Here is a 9,809-nt window from a genome sequence, read left to right as displayed (position 1 = left end):
CGTCTATGGACTTCACCGAGCAGCAGAACACAGCTCCAGGGAACACGGAATGGATGCCAAGCACTTAGTGGAACGCGACTTCTACGTCGACGACGGCCTCGCTCTGGCCTCGACTAGCTAGTCGTTTCCTAGCCAGGCTAGCTAGCTATGAACGTATAAACTGCCGTGCGATAACGTTATAATTAGCTTTAATCAGTCACTTAAAAATCACACCCGAGTGTGCCAAAATGTTACAAAAACATGTCAATATTCAATGTTTACTGGGGTTTTTCGCGCTTCGGCTCACTTCTTACCGAGAAATTGGCACTTGGCACAAGTTGGCCGTGAACTTGACTTCTCCTCAGGGCTCCAAGCAGTGAAAAGAAAAATGGCATAAAATCAAGAGATTTTGAGAACCAAAGTTTGGCTGCGTCAGTAGTCACGTGACATACTGGATGGAAAAATAGTCTTTGGTTTTAAGTCAGTCAAATACATTGAACCAATGAGGCCCTGATTTCCATTGAATTAAAGTGATTTTAATACATATATAGACCCAAAATATCATAAATACAATTATATCGGGTCCAATCAAATAAAAAACACGCTTTAATTGAATGGCAGCATATGATCACTTTTTACTGTGTGGATGCAAACAGTGAAACTTATGTAACCCCTTTTTCACTGGCGGGTGAAGTAATACTTGGGGTAGTATTGGTCGAGGATCAATGACCACACCGGGTTATAGAACTCAGGTTTAATCGTGGCTCAGTAGGCAGACGTAATAACCATACGTGGTAGTGGTGTAACCATAATAACAGTCCGGGTAGTACATAACACCTAGTGTAGTTCCAGTGGATATACATGGCGTTATATCACTACAACCAGCTGCACTGATGTTTGCTCGGGAGCTACAGACGCCTGTGGATCTGGTCTTTGGCAAGCCGCCAAACCCACCAGTACGAGTGCCGCCGGGCCAGGACTATGTAGACGCACTACAGGACCGGATGGAGGCTCCTCATCAGCAGGCTCCAGAGAATATGGCTTCTGCAGGGGAAAGGCAGAAGAGAGCCTATGATGTACGTTGCCACCGCAAAGAGTACCAGCAGGGGGACAACGTATGGGTGTATAACCCACGGCGAACGAAGGGACGGTCCCCAAAGCTGAACAGCAACTGGGAGGGGCCCTGCCTCATCCTGAAGAGGATCTCAGAGGTCATCTATAGAGTGAAGCTCCACAGCCGCCCTCGGATAGTCATCCTTCACCAAGATCGCCTCGCACCTTACTTAGTACAGACCAGGCTACCGGGGTCCAGGGAGGGGGTAAGGACACTGCTGGATCAAAGCCAACCTCCCTGGATGTCAGCAAGGAGCTACCATTAGAGCACCTTGTTTTGGGCCAGGGAGGGGGCGGGGACACTGGGTTTACAGAGCTGCCCTCCCTGGCCAGGAATGGAAACAGCGGTGACGTCGACGTCGACGGTGGGGGCTCAGACCCAGCGGATGCAGAGCCGCCCCCGTCATCCATCAGCAGCCCGCGGCAAGGAGCAGCCCGGGATGGGAGAGGTGCTCGGCGGAAGAAACCCTCATGGTGGATGGACCCATCCACATGGGATTTGGGTTAGGCCAACGGGACGTTGGTCTTTCAAGGAAGGAGGCAGTGTGGCGAATTCAACTAGAGTGTTCCTGCTCCAAGTTCATTTGCATGTTACCCACGATGCAACTGAAATGTCGATGTTTTGGTTATGTTGTGGGCTATTGAACACGTTAAAAACGGGCATATCTGTTACAGATAGCGGGGATGCGGTGCAAGGTGATGGGGACGTTACGAGAGAAGTTGATTAGACAACATGCTATTTCCCACCATGAGGGTAAAGAGTAGGCAAATAGATAAGGTCGCTTCTGTGGCCAAGAAAAGGATCAAGCTGAGACCAAAACGAATTTGTGACTGTTATGACTAGCTTGGCTTGCGGTCATTAAAAGCTTGCTTGTTAACTCTGAAAGGTTTGCTGAGAAGTCCATTATTTGACCACGTCAAAATATCATCATGTTAATTTTATGTCAACCCATTTGGCCCCGTTACACTGGGAGGAGCCATTACATATGAAGCCCCTGGCCCCCCCCCCCCAAAAAAAACAAACAAAAACAAAACAAAAATAAAAAATGATGTCAGTCATTTATTTGCGACTGTTGTGCGGACTGTGTGTGTTGAGCAGCGACCCCCGGTACACCCTTGTTACAGTCGTTTTTGCTGACCCGGAAGTTGTACTGTCAAGCAAGCGCCACAAACAACGCGCGCGGACAGCCTGGACACGGCAGCACTGGCACATCCTACAAGATTAATAAAGTGTGAGTATTAATCATATACGTTTTGATGCAAGCTGTGCCTTGCCCCTTTAAGGAGAGGGCTTAGTGGGTATTGTGTGTGTGTGGGGGGGGGTGATGTAGACGCAGCCGTGTGTGTGTGTGTGTGTGTGTGTCTGTGTATTTTCTGTTTGTAGCCGCAGCCGCGGAGACGCTAGTTTGCCGACAGATAGGAAGGTAGCCACCGTTACCAGTGATGATTTGTATGCATCACAGGGAGGGAGGGAGGGAGGGAGGGAGGGAGGCTGCCGTGTGTTAAATGGGACTGCAGTGCAGTGCAGTGGCCGGCCCGTTCTCCACTGCAGAGTTGGTCCGGACTCTGTATGAAGTTGTTACCAGCTACGAGCCAGGCTAAGCTAAATAGACTAGCGAGACACCCACCAGAGGCTTCCAACTACGGTTCGGAGCCGCGACGCTGGAGAGGTAACAGTACTAGACGTGCTGCTGCACTAGACGTTTTGTTGTTTTGTTGTGTTAAGTTACAAGTAAAGCTGAGCGTCGCTGTGTAAGTTAGCTTTTACCTAATCAACGTTAGCCAGCTTGCTAAGTAGGCTGTTGCTCTGCGTGCGCGTTTTCATTTTTGGGGTAGCATGCGGCGATAGCTTTTGTTAAAAAGCATGCTAATTTGCCCTGGGAATCAGTGGAGGCTGATGGAAGTGACCCATTTGTATCTTAACTGTCATCTTCTTCTCTCTATAGACACTGTGGGACTTGAGCAGGACCCAAACAGACCTCACCTACGATGCAGTCCCAGATAGACCAGTATAGTATGGTCTATAATAGCAGATCATGATCCAGCTCAAGGTTATTGTAGTTCACTAAAACTGAACTAAAACCAGGTGTGAAAAGAGATGAAAAAAAAAACGTTTCAGTTCACTGAAATAAAAATAAAACTTGACTTTAGAGGAGCAAGAAGAGGAAGCGAGTGAAGGCAGAGCCGAAGATCAAATGGTGGAAGTTGAAGAAGGAAAACTGTTGTGTGGAGTTCAGGCAGGGGTTAAGACAGGCACTGGGTGGATAGTGGAGAGTTGCCGGACGGCTGGGCAACCACTGCAGAAATAGTGAGGGAGACAGCTAGGAAGGTACTTGGTGTGTCGGCAGGACAGAGGAAGGAAGACAAGGAGACTTGGTGGTGGAGTGAGGAAGTACAGCAAAGTATACAGAAGAAGAGGTTGGCAAAGAAGAAATGGGATAGTCAGAGAGATGAAGAAAGTAGACAGGAGTACAAGGAGACACAGCGTAAAGCTAAGAGAGGTGGCAAAGGCAAAAGGCGTATGGTGAGTTGTATGACAGGTTAGACACTAAGGAAGGAGAAAAGGACTTGTACCGATTGGCTAGACAGAGGGACCGAGCTGCAAAGGATGTGCAGCAGCTTAGGGCGATGAAGGATAGAGATGGAAATGTGCTGACGAGCGAAGAGAGTGTGCTGAGAAGGTGGAAGGAGTACATTGGGGGGCTGATGAATGAAGAAAATGAGAGAGAGAGAGCAGGTTGGATGATGTGGGGATAGTGAATCAGGAAGTGCAGTGGATTAGCAAGGAGGACGTGAGGGCAGCTATGAAGAGGATGAAGAGTGGCAAGGCAGTTGGTCCTGATGACATACCTGTGGAGGCATGGAGATGTTTAGGAGAGATGGCAGTGGGGTTTTTAACTAGATTGTTTAACTCAATCTTGGAAAGGGAGAGGATGCCTGAGGAGTGGAGAAGAAGCATACCGGTACCGATTTTCAAGAACCAGGGCGATGTGCAGAACTGTAGCAACTACAGAGGTATAAAGTTGATCAGCCACAGCATGAAGATTTGGGAAAGAGTAATCGAAGCTAGGTTAAGAGGAGGAGAGGTGACGATTAGCGAGCGGCAGTATGGTTTCATGCCACGAAAGAGCACCACAGATGCGATGTTTGCTTTGAGAGTGTTGATGGAGAAGTATAGAGAAGGCCAGAAGGAGCTACATTGTGTCTTTGTAGATTTAGAGAACGCATAAGCCAGGGTGCCGAGAGAGGAGATGTGGTATTGTATGAGGAAGCCGGGAGTTGCCGAGAAGTATGTAGGAGTGGTGCAGGATATGCACGTGGAAGTGTGACAGTGGCGAGGTGACAGATGGGTTCAAGGTGGAGGTGGGATTACATCAAGGATCGGCTCTGAGCCCCTTCTTGTTTGCAATGGTGATGGACAGGTTGACGGATGAGATCAGGCAGGAGTCTCCATGGACGATGATGTTCGCGGATGACATTGTGATCTGTAGCGAGAGTAGGGTGCAGGTGGAGGAGAGCCTGGAGATGTGGAGGTATGCACTGGAGAGAAGAGGAATGAAAGTCAGTAGGAGCAAGACGGAATACCTGTGTGTGAAAGAGAGGGAAGACAGTGGAATGGTCAGGAGTGGAGGTGACGAAGGCATATGACTTTAAATACTTGGGGTCAACAGTCCAAAGTAACGGGGAGTGCAGGAGAGAGGTGAAGAAGAGAGTGCAGGTAGGGCGGAGAAGAGTGTCAGGAGTGATTTGCGACAGAAGGGTGCCAGCAAGTGTTAAAGGGAAGGTTTACAAGATGGTTGTGAGACCAGCTACGTTGTATGGTTTGGAGACAGTGGCACTGACGAAAAGACAGCAGGAGGCGGAGCTGGAGGTGGCAGAGTTGAAGACGCTAAGGTTTTCACTGGGAGTGACGAAGAAGCACAGGATTAGGCACGATTATATTAGAGGGACCGCTCAAGTCGGACGGTTTGGAGACAAAGCAAGAGAGGCAAGATTGAGATGGCTTGGACATGTGTGGAGGAGAGATGCTGATTATGGAGCTGCCAGGGAAGAGAAGAAGAGGAAGGCCAAAGAGGAGGTTTATGGATGTGGTGAGGGAAGACATGCAGGTGGCTGGTGTGACAGAGGAAGATGCAGAAGACAGGAAGAAATGGAAACGGATGATCCGCTGTGGCGACCCCTAACGGGAGCAGCCGAAAGTAGTAGATCTATGTCATATGTACATTATTTGCAATTAGTTCATAAGTCATTCATAATTCATGTGTGATTTCGTCATTCCTAGGTTATGTGCAGCTATTTACATGCAGTTATGTAGCCTACAATTATTATTTACATGCAGTCATGTGCAGTTATTTACATATGTTATGTAGTTATGTCATAGACATGTGATAACATTTTATAATTTATGCAATGTTTATTGAAACATTCTTTCTCTGTATTGCCCCCCTATACAGTTTTACAAAAAGGTTTGAATTCTCAAAGTTCTTCAGTAAAGTTCCTCAACTTGGACTGGGACTCTGTATTTCTTTGGGATTCTTCATGTTGGCTATCTGTCCGCCTGTCTATACATGGACACAAATACGTAGGACAGAATAGGCGGTCTTCTCGTTCCCCCCCGCCATTTAAAGAAAAAAAAATTGTGTGTCTTTTTCTATCTTATCCCTCAAGGGTTAAAACCTCAACTAGGGCTTCTTGTTACCTTTCCAGGGTTCAAGCCACAACTAGGGTTACCTGGCAGAATTCGGGTTTGAGGTTAAGATTGGGGTTAAGCCAGGGGAAAGGGTACCCCCATCCGGCCACTCGTCAGGCGCTGGCATAATAGGTGTACGTTATGTACAGTAGATTGGATGATTGTATGACCACCTGGCCAGCAGGTGGAGCCATGGAGGCACCAATCTCAGTAATATGAGGTGCATAGATGACGTCGTCATGCAGCGCAGGCGATTCTGAACGGTGTAAATAAACGAAGCACATGGTTGCATGGAGTTGAGCTCCACGAAAAATACAAGAGTTAATTAAATGCGATAAAGTGGAAACGGTTAATTTAAATGCGATAAAGTGGAAACGTTGTAGAACCAGCATCATCACAGCTCAGTACTGCACGTGTACAGCACGTGTACAGCCAGTGTATGGTCCCACAGCTGTGGTCAGCATCACGTCATTCAGCACGCTGTTGTTCATCAAGCTGTGTGTACAGCTAGCCGTGTATCAGTCAACCAAACGACCAGCTTATGTTAGCTCATGTACAGTTTGGAAACAGCTAATGTTAGCTTGTGTACAGGAGGAAATACATTGTCAACGAACATTTGTGTCATCTCGTCATTTATGGTTGGCGTTCACAACGCCGCTAAATCTCAACAATTGCGACAGATAGTAAATCTGTGTCAGTCCAAACGTTTGTAGTTCAAACGTTTACAATAGGTTAGAAATTTAAATCCGCATTCCCAAATAAATTGGAATTAACCTTGTACACTGTCCATCAACAAGATGTTTAGATGGCGGCCACCTTCTTCAGGCGAGGGCTTAGACTTTTCACGACCGGGCGGCATCTCGGTGGCCTTCTAAGGCTCGTAAAAATCAAATTAACAATCGAAAAAATAGCCAACATTAATCCAACTCACCGAACAGCGGGCGACGTAGCTCTGTGCCGGACTCCGTCGAAAAGAGAGAATGAGGCTCCGCCTCTAAATATATACTGGGAAATATGACACCACTTCCGGTAGATGTCACGCTCTCCGGAATTGGCGGCCCCCCACGCCGTTGTCACGGGAAACGTGACGCGACATCCGGCAAACGCGCGCCCTCCCCATAGACGGAAAAAAACAGAAAGGGGGAGAAAAAAAGAAAAAAAAGACAAAAGGGGACAGTGTGTTTTTTCCAGAGACGCGTTCGGGTTAGAGTTATAGGACCGTGTGTCCGAGGAAAGTGACGTGTTGTTGACAAAATTGGAGTTTGGAGAGAGTAGCTTGGTGACCTTCTTGGGCCAGATGGCGTAAGAGAGAGACCGAGTCACGGCTGCACTGCGTTGTGGTGGGGGCACAAAGCAGGAGGTCGTCGACGTACTGCCATAGGGTTGAGCCGCGCGTCAGCGTAAGTGTGCTAAGGCTGTCTCGAAGCGCCCCGTTGTAGATCGTGGGGCTTTCACAATAGCCCTGACACAGCCTTGTCCATGTGTAAGGCCGACCGTCAAATAGGAACGCAAACCAGAACAGGGACGCTGAAGAAAGCGTTGGCATGGTCCACAACGGTAAACCGCCGTGCAGAAGGGGGAACCTGAGACATAAGGGTGTAGGGATTGGGGACGCAGGGCGTGCGGGCCCTGACAGCTGCATTTACTGCCTGAAGGTCTTGAACGAACCTCCATTCAGTGGGCTGTCCGGGTGGGCGTATCTTCTTCACGGGAAAGATGGGAGTGGAAACCGGGGAGGTGGGGCAAGGGACAATTATGCCCTTGACACGCAAGGCATTGAATACAGGGCAGATGCCATTAACCGCTTCCGGTTTCAAAGGGTACTGATGTTGGTGGGGACGGAAGTCGGATTTCGGGGTAATGATGACGGGCTCACAATTACGTATGAGACCTACATCCTATTTCCCGTCAGCCCAAAGATGGGAGGGGATGTTGTGAAGCTGCGGAGCAAGTGCAGTGTGTGTGTGTGTGTGTGTGTGTGTGTGTGTGTGTGTGTATGGGCCTCAGTCACTGACGGTGAGGGGGCGGACAGAGCCAACATCCGTGGCGTCACCGCAACGGTGGCGCTGACGTCTACCCGGTATAATTTTAGTGAGGGGGACCAGTCGCGTGAAGAGTCGGCGGGAAGCCAATCTGACGCCAGAGAAGCTTGTCCCCATGGCCGTTATTAGTTGGTGGAGCGATTTGTCTGGTTAATTCCGATAACGAACGAGACTCCGGCATGCTAACTAGTTACGCGGCCCCGTGCGGTCGGCGTCCGACTTCTTAGAGGGACAAGTGGCTTTCAGCCACGCGAGATTGAGCAATAACAGGTCTGTGATGCCCTTAGATGTCCGGGGCTGCACGCGCGCCACACTGAGCGGATCAGCGTGTGTCTACCCTCCGCCGAGAGGCGCGGGTAACCCGCTGAAGCCCGCTCGTGATGGGGATCGGGGATTGCAACTATTTCCCGTGAACGAGGAATTCCCAGTAAGCGCGGGTCATAAGCTCGCGTTGATTAAGTCCCTGCCCTTTGTACACACCGCCCGTCGCTACTACCGATTGGATGGTTTAGTGAGGTCCTCGGATCGGCCCCGCCGGGGTCGTTCGCGGCCCAGGCGGAGCGCCGAGAAGACGATCAAACTTGACTATCTAGAGGAAGTAAAAGTCGTAACAAGGTTTCCGTAGGTGAACCTGCGGAAGGATCATTACCGGGGCCAGATCGGCCGTGCCCATCTGACCGAGGTGTCCTCTGTCGCGGGCGCCGGGGAGGCTGGCTGGGCAGAGAGTAAGGTTTGAAGAGCATCGTGGGGGCGGGGGAGGAGGCTGCCCCTCCTCCTTTCCTTTACTCACCGTCCCTTCTCCTCCCCCTCCTTTGTCCGTGCGGGGCCCGAGGTGCGTTGTGTTGGGGTTTTTTTTTTTCGCCCTTCAGCTGGAGAAAAAACAAAAACCGGCGCGTTGTCCAAATGTCTAGTGTGGGTCCCCCCCTTGCTCCGGCGGCGCCACCAACGGAGTCTGTCGTCGTTTGCTTCTGAGGGCTGACAGGGGCGGTGACGACGACGACTCCCGGAACCGTCGGCTGCGCGGTGGGGGTTCCCCCAGCTCCTGTGCTACCGGGCTCGGTCCCACTATCGGAACCATAAAACAAAGCGCGGTGGGGGGCGCTTCGCCCTGACGTCCCCTCCGTGCGCCTCCGGGTACCCGACTCTCGCCTCTCTCCTCCCGGGAGACGGCGGGGGGTTTAATGCCTCCACGCGCGGCGGAGCGCCCGGAGTTTTGTTTTTGTTTTTTTCTCTTTGAAACATGCCCCGTCCAATGTGGACACTTTGAATGTGAAGCGTACGACAACTCTTAGCGGTGGATCACTCGGCTCGTGCGTCGATGAAGAACGCAGCTAGCTGCGAGAGGTGATGTGAATTGCAGGACACATTGATCATCGACACTTCGAACGCACCTTGCGGCCCCGGGTTCCTCCCGGGGCCACGCCTGTCTGAGCGTCGCTTTGCCATCAATCGGGAAGGAAAGGGTAACTAACCTCTTCCACCCGCGGCTGGGGTGTCGCAAGCCTCCGCGCTTTCGTCCTCCCCAAGAGAAGACCGTGTCGGTTTCAGCGTAGCTCTCCCTCTATGCTCCGGGTCCCGCATGAGTCGGGCGCGGCAGCCGGTGGACGCGACGGTCTTGGACTGCGTTACGTTTCCGTGAGCGACGAGAGAGCTGCTGTCGGTGCGCGCAAAAGAGCACAGGCAGCTGCCGTGAGCTGTGCGCGCGCGCGCACGCACGCACGCCATCCACGATCGGACTACGACCTCAGATCAGACGAGACGACCCGCTGAATTTAAGCATATTACTAAGCGGAGGACAAGAAACTAACGAGGATTCCCTCAGTAGCGGCGAGCGAAGAGGGAAGAGCCCAGCGCCGAATCCCCGCCCGCGGGCGGCGCGGGACATGTGGCGTATAGAAGAGCGCTTGCCCGGTGTCGGTCGGGGGCACAAGTCCTTCTGATCGAGGCTCGACCCGCGGACGGTGTGAGGCCGGTAAGGGCCCTCG

General features: G+C 51.1%; 2 non-coding genes across 2 annotated transcripts in view; both read left to right on the top strand.

Moving 5' to 3' along the window:
- Window positions 1-9,107: 9,107 nt before the first annotated feature.
- LOC130134114 (5.8S ribosomal RNA) lies at window positions 9,108-9,261 on the top strand. The gene has a single exon (XR_008814084.1). It is a non-coding gene; the product is annotated as a 5.8S ribosomal RNA (ribosomal RNA).
- A 302-nt stretch (window positions 9,262-9,563) lies between these two features.
- LOC130134136 (28S ribosomal RNA) overlaps window positions 9,564-9,809 on the top strand; it is a 3,989-nt gene continuing 3,743 nt past the window's right edge. The window contains exon 1 of the ribosomal RNA XR_008814104.1: window positions 9,564-9,809. This exon is cut by the window's right edge and continues 3,743 nt beyond it. This is a non-coding gene — a ribosomal RNA (28S ribosomal RNA).

This window comes from Lampris incognitus, unplaced genomic scaffold (genome assembly GCF_029633865.1).
Source record: "Lampris incognitus isolate fLamInc1 unplaced genomic scaffold, fLamInc1.hap2 scaffold_83, whole genome shotgun sequence".
Lineage (NCBI taxonomy): Eukaryota > Metazoa > Chordata > Actinopteri > Lampriformes > Lampridae > Lampris > Lampris incognitus.
The sequence above is the reverse complement of the archived record's forward strand: the minus strand, read 5'-3'. Positions and strand labels throughout refer to the sequence as shown.